Source organism: Biomphalaria glabrata, chromosome 5, assembly GCF_947242115.1.
Source record: "Biomphalaria glabrata chromosome 5, xgBioGlab47.1, whole genome shotgun sequence".
Lineage (NCBI taxonomy): Eukaryota > Metazoa > Mollusca > Gastropoda > Planorbidae > Biomphalaria > Biomphalaria glabrata.
Genome location: NC_074715.1, coordinates 47427744 through 47444400, shown reverse-complemented (window position 1 = coordinate 47444400; position 16657 = coordinate 47427744). Strand labels below are relative to the sequence as shown.

Below are 16657 nucleotides of genomic sequence, written 5' to 3'. Positions count from 1 at the left end.
TATTGGTAATAATTGACTAATGATATTTAATATAGAAAAGGGGAAATAAATCTTACAGTATTGATAAATATGACTATAAATGCACAGTTGTTTCTATTATATACGCTTTCTTTTTTCAAGTATTTTTTTTTATATTTTCTTATTCATACTTCTATTACCTATACCGAGTTGTTTAAAGTATGCTGATTCAGAATGAAACTGTAGAACGCAGATGTCGACAATCCATAGATAATAATCTACAGCTTTTAATATAAGTTGATCTATAACTAAATCGTCAGGCTACCACTGTTTTAAAATTTCAACACACGTAATACATTTAAACGCTTATTCTCTTAAGAAAATAACATATGGATAGTCGTAGGACGCAATTATCTTTTTTTTTCAAGGAAGGTCTGTAATTTATAAGAGAGGGAAGCACAAAATAGGTTTGAAATTCTACGAAACTAACCACCCTCGTTCAATGATAGACGACTGGACAACTATAGAATTTAGGATTTGATGCTATGTATTTTTCGACACTATAAATTCAATGTCTGTATGTTCCAGTGTCTACGATATGTCGTCAATATCTGGTAAATAAAATCATAGAGAGAAAAAAAAACGTATTACTATAAAACAAGTATATTAACGCCTAGAAACAGTTGTATATAAACACCAATAGGACGTATAATGTCTTCAAATGTGCGTCTGCGCATGTGTGTGTGTGCGCATGTGTACGCGTGAGCAACCAGTTGAACTCTTCACCGCTCACTCTAAACCACCACTTTTTGGTCCCAGAGCGTGTCAGTAGCAGGTGATCTCCCCCCGCCCTCTGGTGAATATTGCTGAGCACCCCCACCGCCCGTTACCCTCCCAGCACTTCTCCATCTGTCCCAAAGAACGGAACATCAAACAGACCCAGTAGCCACGCAGGAGTTAGCAACCGTGGCACGCTCTTTACTCGTTCTTCCGCCATAACACTGTGACCCGTAACTCTTGCATTCACTAATTGTGTTGTAACTTTCCCATGGTTAGAGCCGACATGTGAACATGGAAAAAAAAAAAGGTCAAAGGTTACCATATTTAGTATAGATCTTATTTTACGAAAATAGCCGTTACTTTTTTTCTTTTTTTTTTCCGTAGTTGATGTTTTAAAATCGAGTTAAAGAAAAATTGTGTTAATAGCGTGCACAATGGTTGTGAGTCTTGAAGTCACCGGATCTTATCGAGAGTGGATATACATCAATCCGTTCAAAATCTCATGGATACGTTGATGTTGTCATTCGTCACGCTTGTGGATATGTCGGCCACTAAGTGCAGGTCAGTGACATGCGACTGTTTGCTTTCTCTCTCTCTCTCTCTCTTCCTGTTTCTCACTGATACTTTTACTTTCTTTTTTTTTCCTTCCATTAATTCTTTATATTCTCATTCATTTTCCTGCTTTATATTTCCCCCTAATCTTTATTACATATTTCTCTCTCTCTCTCTCTCTCTCTGTCTCTATCTCTCTGTCTGTCTGTCTCTCTCTGTACTTCTCTCATTCCCTTCACTCTCCAATGCGTAGAGAATAATTTTGCATACCGTAGATCGTAGAAATATACAGGATGGTGATACGGACGTAAGTCGACATACTTAAAAACAAATTATGATTTGATTCATCGCCCAGATAATTGATTCAACAATTCACAAAAGTTAAGTTAAAATCATAGTCCAAAGTTCACAGACGAATTTTGGGAGAGAGTTTTTTCTTCCAGTCGTTCAGCCCCCATTTTCCGAAATTAGTGTCAATAATTAATTACTTATCTATGCTTATTATTGATATTTTAAATGTATTTCTATAATTGTGTGGCTCCTTTCTCTAATCTGAAATGTTATCGATGCTTCTTTATTCTTGACACTAGATACAATAAAAAGCCTCCTGTCGGCTATGTAGCTCTATAAATCTCTGTCTGCAAAATATATCTATTAATCCCTGCCTGTTATGCATCTCAATAAATATCTATCTGCCATATATCTCTAAATCTCAGTCTGTCATAAATCTCTATAAATAAAAACGTATCGGTTAGACGAGATTTAATTAGGGACCTATCGATATCATTAGGAACCTATACAAATAATTTTAGCTGTAACAAAAAAAAAAAAAGAGAATTAAAGGAAAGAACAATATAATTATTGTTCTCTAGTGCACTCCCATCTTTTTATTTTTTCAGAAATTTAGTAAAAATGTTGAGATAAAAATTATAGATTTTTTAAAAGCGTTTTGTGTTTTCTTTTTAAATAGAACATTTGATCCTTTCTAGATTTATTTCAAAAATATTTGGGTCAAGAACTCTTTCTTTCTCCCTCGCTGTTCCCTTCCGGCCTTCCCACATTTCATCTCTCTCTCTCTCTTTCTCTCTCTCTCTCTCCCTCTCTCTCTCTCTCTCTCTCTCACACACACACACACATCAAGTCTACTCTATAATCTGATAAGACTCATGAATGCTTAAACAAAACATTCCCAGAAATCCTTTTTCAAATTTTATACAAAAATATTTTTTAATATTTAACATTCTGACAAGATTCGTTTGGAAAAAAAGGAAAAAGTATCTATCTATCTATCTATCTATCTATCTATCTATCTATCTATCTATCTATCTATCTATCTATCTATCTATCTATCTATCTATCTATCTATCTCTATCTATCTATCTATCTATCTATCTATCTATCTATCTATCTATCTATCTATCTATACAGAATGCAAAGTATATCCTCTTGTTAAGCGTCTCCTATGGTGTGATGCTATTTGTTTTACATATTTCGGATGTGCCTTCAAATGTGAAGATCGCAGTCCAAAGTTCCCGCAGGACGACGGGGGATGGCAGCGGTCAGGTTTCGAATCTGGGACCATCGAGACCACCGAACGACAGCCCAGAGCGCATACTACACGACCAGGCAGAACTTTCATCTTTTTAAATCCGTTCTATCCAATTTGTACTCATGTTTTGAAACCCAGGCGCCGCCTTTGCATACAGTCCATAACATACACACTTCGTGGTGCCTGAGTGTGTAGTAGCGAGAGATAGTCATCGCAACATCGAGTTCTGCATGTTCTTGTTTATCCTTCACGAGGACCAATGCGGACGTTAAGCTTTTGTTGGGCCGAAATTGTCTGTGAGTGGCTCACGCGCTGCATGTGTTTGTAGCTCATGAATTATTAGAATGTTCTGCACGCAGCTGGAAGTGAGCATTGTCATTATAGTTGTATATAGAGACGGACATATCATTCTAGATGTATACAGAACGGTCTTGTCATTATAGCTTTATATAGAATGGACTTGTCATTATAGATTATATAGAACAACCATGTCATTACAGATGTATATAGAAAATAACATGTTATTATAGATGCATATAGAACGAACATGTCATTCTAGATCTACACATAACGTACATGTCATTATGCATGTATACAGAACGGACTTGTCATTATGGACGTATATATAACGGACTGTGCAATCTCTGTTGGAGATGTAATAAAATATGCCCCCGAGGCGTTTTGAATGAAATAACAACAATTGCATGGCTGTTTTTTTTTTTTTTTTGTTTTATAAATCTCTAATGTCATTTGTTAGTTTGGTTCAATTAGGTTGATGATAAAGTATAAAAACAGTTTAAAAATGCAGATACTAACGATTTCCTCATTTTGAAGCTTATTTGCAAATATTCATCTTGTCTATTGTATATTATCAGACATGTTTTTAAAACTGTTATTATATAAAGGACCCAGTGCTAATTGACATTTTTTTTATTGACTTGTGTTTTGTTAGCTACAATAAATAAACTGTACAGTTATCTAAGGAGACAAAATCTCACATATTTAGCCATATCACTTAATACTGAATTAATTTTCCTTTTTGATATCGAACAAAATAATTAATTACCAGTAATTAATTGACTAATTTGCTTATTCTTTTTATTGATTCACATTTTGTTAGGTACAATAATTAATTGTCTAAAGTTTCAACTTGATTGAAGAACGGTTGTGGGAGAAACAAGAGTTCAAAATTTGTAGTTTAATATAAATATAACGTACGGTATACGGCTGGCGAGTGGCTGGCACACAAACTTACCATGTTTCATCATAATGTAAATCTGTTCATCTCTTAATCGGTTTCGTTAAAAATGAATGCGACTTAAACATTTTCAAAATTAGAACAGCTTTTATAAGTGCGTTGTATTCCAGTCTGAAGATAAAGGATGAGTGCTGTATTTCTCGTTATTAAACAGACCCAGTTTCGACCTGCATATTTTACCATATCTGATGCAGACAAAGCCGTTGTCCGTCGGGTGGAGAGGGAAGGGTCTATTTATTCTCTTCCTGACTTCTGCCGCTGTCTGTGTCTGTCTTGGGCAAGGGCTTTCTTAGGGTCTCTATTGTCTGTCGATTCCCGCTACATACGTGAGCTTGTACCATCTATCTCTTATATAAGCCATGTGCTGAATCTGTTTTCATCTATGCCAACCAGTTAGTTGTAAAATGTTTAACATGTATCGGATGTTCCTTTAGAGTTGAAGATTATCTACTTCCTAGTCCATAACTCCAGCAGGACGACGGGCTGGAAGTGGACAGGGTATGATACGATTAATGACGATAGTCATTTAAACATGTGTATGATATTGTTTGTCTGACTAAACCATTTAATATACATACAAAATCTTCAAGCAGCGGTCCTTCGGGTTGGTCTTCTATAATAAAAACAGCATCAAAACAAGCGTTAAGCGTTAATAATAATAATAATATATCAACGCCACCTAATAGTTTGAGGACATGAAAATGACCCAGATGCCTGTATGTAGTCGCTGAATGAACTCTTTATGTGGTGTCTGTTCTATTTATGTGTATGTTTCTGTTGTGTTGTCTGTATCTGAAAAAAGAGTCCTTGTAATCACACCAAATTTACATAAGGATCAATAAAGCAGTCTTAGTGTTAACAGTAATAATAATTATAACAACACCTTCAAGGCCCTAAACATCCCTAAGAAGATTCTCGTTGCCCGTGAGACCTGCAGACCTGAAACATCACCAGAAAATTTGTTAGTGAACACTGTTAAAGGGAGAGTACAATAAATTTTGTTTCTCTCTAACGAAGCTCAACCCTGGCAGTGCCAGTGAAGGAATATTAGTTCTGAAGTAATAATAATAACAATAATAATAATCTTTATTATCCGTGAGTAAAATCTGATTTACAAGTTTGCATTGCCCATAAGAACAGTACTACATTTCAGCGCACAAAATGAAAGGGTCAGCAAAGTCAACATTACATTTTTATACCATTAGCAAAAGCACAGTTTTTTTATGCTTACGAATGAAAATAATTGTACACACTGTTGGGGATCGCCGCATTGTTGTGAATAGTAAAAAGGGGGTGGCCGAGCTAAGAAGGCTGAGAACCGCTGCTCTAAACAATGATGACCAAATGCTGTACGAGTCTATTAGCGCTATTTGTTTGTTCAGGAGTGAACATGTCTTGATGTGTCGCACATGGGAGCAAGACAATGGGGGACCTACACACGAGATATTAAACACCCGATGGACGGTTCGCGCTGGTAATAGCGCGGGATCCTTTGTTTAAAGTAGATGTCGATCTCGCTGCTGGAAGGTGGTGGGGAGGAGTCGCAGGTAGCTGAGATCTACACCAGATTGCCCTGATCACAAAACTGAATCTCTGGATCACCCCATCACTTGGCTATGAAACATACGCTAGACTTTATTAATACTTTATTGAAGCTCATAAGAGAGACATTATTATAACCCAATGAAGCTACTTATAAAAATTTATTTGACAGTTCAAGGAAATGATAATCATGATGGTAATTAAAACAAAATACAAAAAAATACTTTTAAAAAAAAACAAAGCTTATATTAAGTGTAACAATTAGTCTGGATCAATCAAGTAAATAAATTTGTAATAGATCTAGACAAACAATAATAAATCTATGTGATTAGAATTATTTTTTTTTACCATTTTTTTTGTTGTTGTTTAGCGCAATTTCATGCTTTTAGCTTTCTCAATACGCAATGATCCTATTATGTGTCTGGACCAGCTTGAAAGGGGTAGGGGAAGATAGAACGGGGTATCTGGGTGATCGCTTTTTAAATGTATTGTTTTTTAAAAAGGGAACGATCTGAATTCCAACTTGTGGGCTAAAGCCTTCTCAGGCTTCTCAAGCCAACGCGGTAACCACTCTGCTAGCGAAGAGTCTATGAACATGGAGATATTATAGTTATCTATTGTTTTTATTTCATGTTTTGTGTTCATGAAGCCTCGACGACAAGGGGAATAATACATCTTATACCACCACTTCAGTCAAGTACAAATTGTTTACCTTGTTTGAGATACCTAACAAAATAATTTATCACCAATAATTAATTAACTATTTAGTTAATTTTTAAAAATTGATTTTTGTTTAGTCAGGTAAAAGAACGGAAAACAGAAGTAAAACAAAATAGAAAACCGAAACAATGATTTTAAAGCATTTCCTTTTTAGATTAGATCAGTTGAACTTCAATTTTCTTACTACAGGATTTTAAGTGTTCTTTTTTTTTCTAATTTACATTTTCCTAATTGTTTTCCTATTTGAGACATCCACACGATATAGAACACATGTCTTGGGGGTGGGGGGGGGGTAATCACTTTCACCTGTCCAGCAACAGAAACAAATCTAAACATCAAATGTCAGGAAGTGAGAAGTGAGAGCACACCTCCCAAGTATCTTCACCACCCTGGTGCAGTCCAAGTCCTAGTCAACAATTTCATTTCACAACTAGAAGAGAATTATATTTCAAAAAGGATGATGTGATACACACGTCTTTCACTGGCTCTGAGAACGTGACCATTCATTCATTTTGAAACATTTCTATATGCTACTTTAGCTCTAGTCCAGTATTCTAGATGCGGTCACATACGTTAGCTCTAAACCAATATTTTAGCTCTAGTGCAATATTTTAGCTCTATTCCAATATTTTAGCTGCGGTCACATACTTTAACTCATCCAATATTTTAGCTCTAGTCCAATATTTAGCTCTATTCCAAAATTTTAGCTCTGGTCCAAGATTTTAGCTTTAGTTCACATTATTTTAGCTCTAGTCCAATACTTTAGCTCTGGTCAAATACTTTAGCTCTAGTCCAATACTTTAGCTCTAGTCCAATATTCTAGTTCTAATTCAATATTTTATCTGCGATCACATACTTTAGCTCTAATCCAATATTTTAGCTCTAGTCCAATATTTTAGCTATTGTTTAATATATCAGCTTTGGTCCAATATTTTGGCTCTAGTTTCATACTTTAGCTCAGCTCCAAACTAAAGCTCTGGTCCAAACTCCTTTGTAGACCTTGTGGGTATTTAGCAAATCAAAAAGGACTGCCTTTAGGCGCTCATCAAACATAACTCAGCTCGAGTTAAGTCTCAGGTAGCAGAGCTGTTTATCCCTCAGCTTTGGGAGGAGTTATTTCTACATTGTTCTCACATCAGCTTCGAGAATGTTTTCTATTGCCTTCTGGGGATTCAACAGCTAAAGACAGACAGCGATTCCTTGCATTTGGCAGAGACGCGTTGAAAACATCAAATTTGCCGATCCATATCAATAAACTCGTGAGAGAACGAGCTTAAACAGCCGCCACTTTAGTGCATTTTTTTAGATGAACAGTTTTTGATTTTCTTGAAATGTTACGTAAACAATGAGTTAACGGCTATAAAAAATAATTGGATGATCTCCCTTGAAACCAAACCGAATGTTGGTTAGCGCCTGTACGACAAGATTGTTAGTTTCAGATGCTGAGATCGTTGAGTCATGTTGACTTAGAACAAACAACACTTAGGAGCTAGGGTCATATAGTAATGGTTTTATCCATGGCGATGGTTTTGTCAATGGAAGAGAGCCAAGATTGATTTTTGCCCAAAGTTTAAAAAAAAGACATTATTGCAAAGCAGGCTCTGAACTTAAAGCTAGGCTCTCGAGAATACAACGAAACTATGAGAGGCCAAAGCAAAAAATGGAGGAAATCACTGGGACAAGAAGCAAGATGGACATGGACCCAACTGAATGGAATAGCCCAAAACAGGGTATTAATGTTTCAAAGGAGACTAAAGGATTTAGTCAAGTCAAGTAGTAACACTCAAGTAAAAATAGTTCGTCCATTGTGGTTTGATGATCAGGGCCGGCTTCAGGCCGCTTTGACCGATTGTTCCAATTGGACTCCGCGTCTGGCAGGGGACCCCACAATTTACATTAAGCATATCACTATCAGTCATGGCTTATGTCACAGGCTTTTAAAGATGTAGGACTTAAAGGGATAACACATTCAGTCTATGCCTATCGTACGTAGATGCAGACGGCGAAAAGAAAATCTTAGTCGACCACCGGCGGACCGTGGTTATGCTTGCCCTGGATGTGGCAAAACATGTCTCGGTAGCCATTGGAGAACATTTTTCTTGCTGTTGTTGTTGAGCTTTACAAGTACTGTCCTGAGTCGTTTCACATTGGAGGAATTTGAGTTGTGTTCTGTTTTTGCATCGGTCAGGAAGACATTTTATTTGGCGTTCTTGGGTGATTTGCTGGCGTGATAGTTGTTAGTTCTGGTGCTGCTCTTTCTGCTCTGTGGCTGTCAGAGAGCTCACCATTGGCAATGGACTTGATTTATAACATTTATTAATTAATTTTTCTCCATTTGGCCACTCTCCAAATGACATATTTCTCTATACAGCTGGCTGAGCCAACCTTGTCTGGTAATAATGTAGTATTTATATAGGCATATGTTGGGTTTATTATAGATTTTTTAAAAAAGCCACACAAAAAGAAAATGACAAATTAAAATATATTCTTGGTGAACCGGAAAATATGGGTCTACGAGACATAAAAGGTTTGGGAACCACTGTAGTAGACTTTCACGCTTTGACTTTCAACTAATTAAAAAACAAATGGGCAACTAACTTAAGAAAATATGCATAAAACTAGGGGAAATGAGACTGAATTAAAAAGTACTCTATTTTTTCTTCACAAATATGACTTGCGTTTAAATATTAGTAAAGGCATTGAAATTGAAGCTTGAGGTGCATAAAGGCCCTCACAAAAATCATGCGCAGGGTCCCCACTTACTTAACTCCAGCACTGGGTCTTTACAATGAGATAGAAAGAATGGCACGTAGAATGCGGTGGCTGAGTGGTTAAGCGCTTGGCTTCCGAACCTGGGGTCCTGGCTTCGAATCTGGGTGAAGACTGAAATTTTGAATTTTGGGATTTTTAGGGCACCCCTGAGTCCACCCAACTCTAACGGGTACCTGACTTTAGTTTGGGAAAGTAAAGGCGATAAATCGTTGTGCTGGCCACATGACACCCTGCTCGTCAACCGTTGTCCAATGAAAAGCAGATGATCTTAACATCGCCTGCCCTATAGATCGCAGGGTCTGAAAGGGGGAACTTTTTGTTACTTTATTTTTACACGTGGAATGCAAGTTGACGAAAACCTAAACAAAAGGGGAAATGACAGAACGTTAAGAAGATGAGATAGACAGACAGAACTAGGTGAGAGAGAAATGAAAGAGAGTGGAGATTGGTGTGTGTGAGAGAGAGAGAGGTGAGAGTAAAAGAGTGAGAGAGAGAGTAAGAGTCTGAGAGAGAGAGAGAGAAACAGACGATTTAGTCTATGTTTTTATAAAAGTGTATTGACGTAATGCAAGATGGAAGAAAATGTGCAAGCAGAAACATAGAGGTTATCTTCTCAACACTTTTGACCGCGTGCACGCCCCTGTAAACGCGACTCATGTAAACACGTGATAATCGCCCCTGATATGATTATCTTAATGACTGCTTTCCTAACACACGTATATATCCCCAAACACAAGCACGTATATACCCCCAAACACAAGCACGTATATACCCCCAAACACAAGCACGTATATACCCCCAAACATAAGTGCAATCTCGCAGATCATGTAGTAAGCACGCACGTACACACAGACACAGCCGCACACTAATACACACCCCACAGAACACACACGAAAGCACGCTCAAAGAAGACCGACCGCTGTAGAACACAAGTTTAGAGCTTACATTATCATATAACCCTCACACACCAATGAAATCCCGATACTGTTGAAGTATTCAATAACATGACTTGACATTATTGACTGAAATCGACACGCCGAGACTGGCCAGTTACACGAACGAGATAGACTTGACATCAATACAGCCACGCTAAGGACCTGCTAGTTCAATATACCAGGTTACAGTTACAGTTACAGGTCATGCATACTGTTCCATGGCGTGAAATGCAAAGATTTTGAAATTCCAGATGACGTCTGTAAGTATGGAAAAGACGCCCTCTTTCCACCCCCCTCCCCCGCGCCACTGATCATTAATAATAATTTTATACGTATTATCCCATATGTATATATAGGTAGTGTTCATAGGGGATTTTCACACTAAAAGGTAATCATAGTACTTTGCACTTTGTAAACACTGATTTTTAAGATCCCGTTTACTTTCCGCAAGCAATAAGATACAGTAAGAGAGAATAAAGAAGACAAAGTGATACGAAGAAATGAGGTGGCGATATCATGGAACTTTGAAAAGAGGAAGTGTGGGAGAGGTTTGGAAATAAGTAGACAAACTAATTACTAAAAGACCACTGCTGCTAAGTGACTATTACAAATTACTTTGCGCTTTAAGCAAAAGAGATTCTACAGTGATGAAAAGTGAACAAAAATAAAATACTTCCGAATTCAGTACACCAGATTCACAAAAAAAAGCTTGTTATTCATGAATTTTCCTCCATGTCTGAAAATATCAAATATTGATGCGACGATGGAAGACTTCAAAATACAGCTTTCGCTCAGGCTTAAGAGAAAGATATACAAAATTACAAGAGAGAGAGAGAGAGAGAGAGAGAGAGAGAGAGAGAGAGTTCTAGGTCAATGATGAAGAATTAAAGAATTGATCTATAAATATAATTTGTAGACTAACTGTTACGAGGGCATGGTGTAGCCATCACAAAGACCAATCGCTTGGAATGATTTTTCGCGAACAAAAAATTATGAAATTTTTCTTAGTAGCTTTAATCTTTGTCGTCCTCTTTTGGTGATGTAATCTGTGTCTGCAATAAAATTTAAATTATTGCCATACTTCTCCATGATAGATTCTAGATGCTGTATCTGAATGTCCGGTCGTTATTACGGTACGGAGCTCAAACCCTACCATCCTCTGCGGTCATGCAGGATGGTCTGAGCTTAAACTTCTTAATCTTTTTTAATGGGACCTCAGCACTCGTTGAGCAAACAAACAATCTCAAAGCCATCTCTAAATGTTAGACTCTAGATGTTAGATCTAAATGCTAGACGCTATAGCCCAATGCTAGATCTAAATGCTAGACGCTATAGCCCAATGCTCGATCTAAATGCTAGACGCTATAGCCCAATGCTAGATCTAAATGCTAGACGCTTTAGCTCAATGCTAGATCTAAATGCTAGATGCTATAGCCCAATACTAGATGTACACATAGATCCTGGAACCGTCTGGTACCTTCAATTATTTTTAGATTTCCTCCATCGTGAATGCCAAACCTCTGCTGGGTGCCACAGGGGATGAGAACAGTTGAACATTCATTCTTTGAGTAAAGACTCGTTCTGTGTGATAGATCTATAAGCAATTTAAAAATAAAATAAACCAAACTATAAGCACAGTTTACCGTAAACAGTTACAGCAATGGCTTTTGTTTAACTTTGTGTAGTATTTACCATTTTCTTAACATGAAGGAGAAATACAATATTATGATTTTAAAAACATAAATGATATATTTAGGTCTATATTAAAACGATTTCTTTTAACCCTACAAAAACTAATGTTTAAATACAAACGGAATTCTTTTAGTCTCATGCATGACTATTTTCTTCTGCTGGTTTGTTTCACCTAAATTGTCCAGCCTGTATTTTGTTGTTCACGCGATTAGATGATACATTAAGCTCAAGTTTTGATTTAAAAAGCAGCAGAGCGATACAAGATGGCACATCCAGACATGTCCGTGTTTTTGCTACACATCACTACTGATATATTGATTGATAATGGGCAAAAATTGAAGGACTCAATCGATGATAGTATCATGAAAGGTTACCTGGCGCTGTCTAATAAAATGTTATATTTACAATTATAGTTAAAGATGTAATAAAAGATAAATATATATGCAGTGCTTTTTTTTTTTTTGAAACGGTACGCACAGGTACGCACAGGTACGTCGTACCGGCACCTTGTTTCAACGTGGGGAAAAAATTATTACATTTCTTGTATTTTAACGTTTATTTTAACCACACAGTTTTTAACACCACACACACACACACACACATTTCTACTTGGTCTCTATTGAGTACAAGCAGAGGCTGTCTACGCAAAGGTTATAGATTCGAATTCTTGTGGAGCTTTTATGAAGTAGGCTATATTCAGTCCCTGTGGGTACATTACATACCACGAAGAAGGTTTGGAGAGATGGCCGTTGTTCTGACTATTTAATACCATAGGAAAGGCTTTCATTGTGAATCTCCAACACAAAGGAACAGTGTTTACTTATATAAAAATGAAAATCCTGCAACGTTTACGATGGCTGGATTCAGAAAAGCGACAAGCTGGACTCCGTGCGCTGTTCTCATGAGTCTTGCATTTTACAGGAAGAAGATATGATTGTGTTTAGGGTGTTTTGTAGTCCATACCATCCGATATGCATGCAGTTATTTATAGTAACACTTCTTACTAAAACAAAAACAGCTGTTGCTATTAATTTGTAACAACTTGTTAGTCAAATGACAAACCCTGCCCTGTGAGGATGTGACCTGCATTATTACTTAGTCAAATGACAAAAGCTGGCCTGTGAGGATGTGACCTGCATTATTACTTAGTCAAATGAAAAAACCTGGCCTGTGAGGATGTGGCCTGCATTATTACTTAGTCAAATGACAAAACCTGGCCTGTGAGGATGTGACCTGCATTATTACTTACCAAACGACAAACCCTTAGAGCCTCCTTTTTTTTATTTAAATTTTTTTTTTTAATTACAAAGTTTAAACTTTGCACAATTATTTCTTTTACCTGATAAGCAAACATTAATTAAAAAATTAACCAATTAGTTTATAATTATCGGTAATTAATTATTTTGTTTGGTATTGGACAAGGGATGGAGATTGTACGGATGTGGCGGTATAAGTTGAATTAGTCCCCTTTGTACATTATCGTATAACAGTTTGAAACTGACTATAAATACATATCAAACCTTTTATTTTCATAAGCCATTCGCTTTGTGTATTGAGGGGGCTTGAACCCTCCAGTTCTAATTCAAGTTGTAAAATATTTTTTTTTAATTTAATATATTTAATAAAAAGCGATCACAGCAACCTTCATTGATGCAATTACACTTAATATACGCTTTGTGTTTTATTTTTAAGTCTTATAGTTTTTCTTGTTATTACTAAATTTAACAGTGGTGCAACAAATGTCAACAATGTAAATTCACGCGAAAGTTTATAGTCTTTTATATAGGTCAGTGTTTTACTTCATCTAATTATCCATTCTAGGATTTGCAGCAGTATTTTAGTAATGGAGGCACCGAGCATAGGTTGTATTTGGAGGCCCTTAACCTGCCCTCTTCAAGCTTCGATATAGATGCTTTTCTCATATTAGTAGAACTTAAAGTATGTCATATTTTTTGAAGAATGAAATTGAATGCTGGTCAATTTATTTTCTTATTTTAATAAGCATAAGTTGTTAAAACGTATATTATTTGAAATGTGGACCCTCTAATGATGAGATCCTGGTATGCTACATAGTTTTGCGCTGTCGTATATCCAGCACTGGATCGTTTAGCCTAGAACTTTGATGTATGTGCGATATATTGAACAAACAAAACATCGCCTTTGATATGTCAAGTAAGTTACTTGTTATATCTGTCTTCTTTCTTCACAGTTCAAGAAAATGAAAACATGGAAATCGTAATAGATCAAGGTCTTCAGTTGTCTAGGTTGTTTATTGTCTTTTTTCTCTTAAACATTCCATATTTCTATATAATAATTTCCCATTTAGATGAGCGGTGGCTGAGCGTTTAAGCGCTTGGGGTCCTGGAGTCGAATCTCGGTAAAGACTGGGATTTTGAATTTCGGGATTTTTAGGGCGTCCGTGAGTCCACCCAACTCTGAGTACCTGACTTAAGTTGGGGAAAATAATGGTAATTGGTCGTAGTGCTGGTCACATGACACCCTGCTCGTTAACCGTTGGCCAAAAGAAACAGATGACTTTAACATCATCTGCCCTATAGATCGCAAGGTCTGAAACTTAACTGTCCCATTTAGGACACAGCCGCCTGGGTCGCGACCTAAACAGTAGGTCTACTATTCAACAATGCCATGATTTTTTGTGGAAGAAGAATGGGTGAAAGAAGAAAGACAACCCAGCTAGCTGATGCTGATAGATTTTAAAAACATGTTAACTTGTGCTACACAGGAGCTGCTGTTTATCACTGTAATTTCAAATCGTATCTTTAAATCTAAGCCGTGGACATTGTTTCTCTTTGTAATGTACTTTATATCGTCTGCATTTTGTTGAGAAAACAAGCACAGGTGGAGCGGAGGGGGAGAGATGGTTCAAACTAAGAGTATCAGTGTTTTACCCACAACCCATCCCGAGTTCCAAGAAGTCCCAAGGGCAGTAATTCGAAGCAAATTGAAGACACATGAGTTAATAAAAAAATATATTGGGGTACAAAGGGAAGCAACTCAGCAAGCAAGGGTGAAAATTCCGGTGCGTCTCTTTCATTGTTAGTGGTTGGGTTTTTGGAGTCTGTCCTGCTCTAAGTGTTGATACGTTCGTTCTGTTCTCTACACGGAAATGTTGCGTGGTAGACACGAAGGCGAAAATTGTTGAAGTCTATTAAATAAAAGACATTTAAAGACCGCATCACAAACCAAGAGATTAAAGACAGGGTTACTGCAGCGAGTGGACCCCATGATGACTTGCTACCTATCGTAAAAAAAAAAAACGCAAGCTAAAAATCTATGGCCATATTACAAGGTGTTCGGTGCTCGGAAAGCCCTTCCTTCAGGGAACATTACCAGGAAAAAGAAGAAGAAGCAGACATAGAAAGCGATGGGAAGACAACATGAAAAAATGGACGGGCCTGCCATCTTAGGAGGTTCTAACTAAAGCAAAAGACAGAGAGGAATGGAGAAGGAGGGTCATCAAATCTCGCAAGGTGCCCCAAAGGTCCAACAGAGATATGTAGAAGTAAACAGAAAAATAAAAGACCTATACCTACAACTAAAAGCCACGGCTAGAAATCTTGCTTTGTGCCACATTGGGCAGGAATTACAAAGTCATCCTCAAACAGTATTAGTTTAAAAAAAAAGCGCGAAGGTTTGCACCTCACAAAAACAAAAAAAACTTGTTTTCAGGTAGGCGTATTTTGTGTTCGTGCTAGACGGTATTTACGACATCCTCACAGGGCGAAATTTCGGACAAAATTTGGCGAAACAAGTCTTTACGACTATTTTAAACCTGTTCCAGTATCTGGATAACACTTTCAGATACATGATTAAAAACTAGTTGTTACAATAACTAAAAGAATACAGTTAGTGTGTGTAAATCACCATAAAAGTACACCGTTTCTAAGATTTTTTTGAAAGCATTGCGGGGGGGGGGGGGGGGTGGTAACGATTTTCGTTTCCTTTAAAAATGGCAGAAGTGTCGATGGATTTGTTTCTCAGTGTAATTCAGACTCTTCCGTCTTTGTAATTATTGTGTTCTAAGTCCCTAACCAACTGCATGAGGAGTTAAACAAGATAAAATCTTGATGACATTGTAAAGCGCACAAGACACGGTCATTATCCACTGTTTTGTAAATGTTTTACATGTTTCGGATGTTCCTTCAGAATTGAGGATAATTTACTTTCTAGTCCAAACGACGGGGGATAGCAGCGGGCAGGGTATGAATCCGGGGCCATCGACAAGTCCAAACGACAGTCCAGCGTATGACCAGGCAGCCATCCTCTTCTGTTTATCACTGGCAATGTTTCTATCTTGTGAAATCTCTCTAAAACGTAAACGACAGCAGTACCACTGAATATCTAACGTGTCTTAATACATGGGGTGTGTGGCTGAGAGGCCAAAATCGCTTGATCACGGCTTAGTTACCTAACCAGGGGGTTCAAGTTCGAATCCCGACTCGAGCAGAGCTGTGTTTGCTAAGCGCTTATAAGTAGCACTGACCCCCCCCCTCCCCAACTGGTCCACAAAAGAAATTAGACCATGGCTGTAAGCATGAAAGATTGCGCTATAAAAAAGCAAATTAAAAAAAAAAATGTCTCAGTGATTGTGTCTTGATGAATGTCTCAGTGACGTCATGTAGATGTCTCGAATTTTTCCTTTTTACTCACACCGCCACACCCGCGCTCCCGCAGTCCTCTACAAAAATATAATCTTAATATTCTCCATTTTTACTCATAGTCATTTCCTGGAGGAAAAAAAAAATTTTTATCAAATCCTTAGCAGTGAGGAACCCGTAAACACTACGCCGCATAATTGCTTAATCTGATTAATCACAACACTGGAGCAAAAAAAAAATCCATTGCATTTAAATAGGTTCTCCGTTAATAAGCATGCTT

At 37.2% G+C, this 16657-nt stretch overlaps 1 protein-coding gene across 1 annotated transcript in view; it reads left to right on the top strand.

Annotated features, from left to right (window-relative positions):
• Positions 1 to 887: 887 nt before the first annotated feature.
• The window catches only part of LOC106058256 (uncharacterized), a 59272-nt gene continuing 43502 nt past the window's right edge, over positions 888 to 16657 (top strand). The window contains exon 1 of the mRNA XM_056030496.1: positions 888 to 1299. The gene's annotated coding sequence lies outside the window, so the exon portion shown is untranslated. The remainder of the gene's footprint in view (positions 1300 to 16657) is intronic.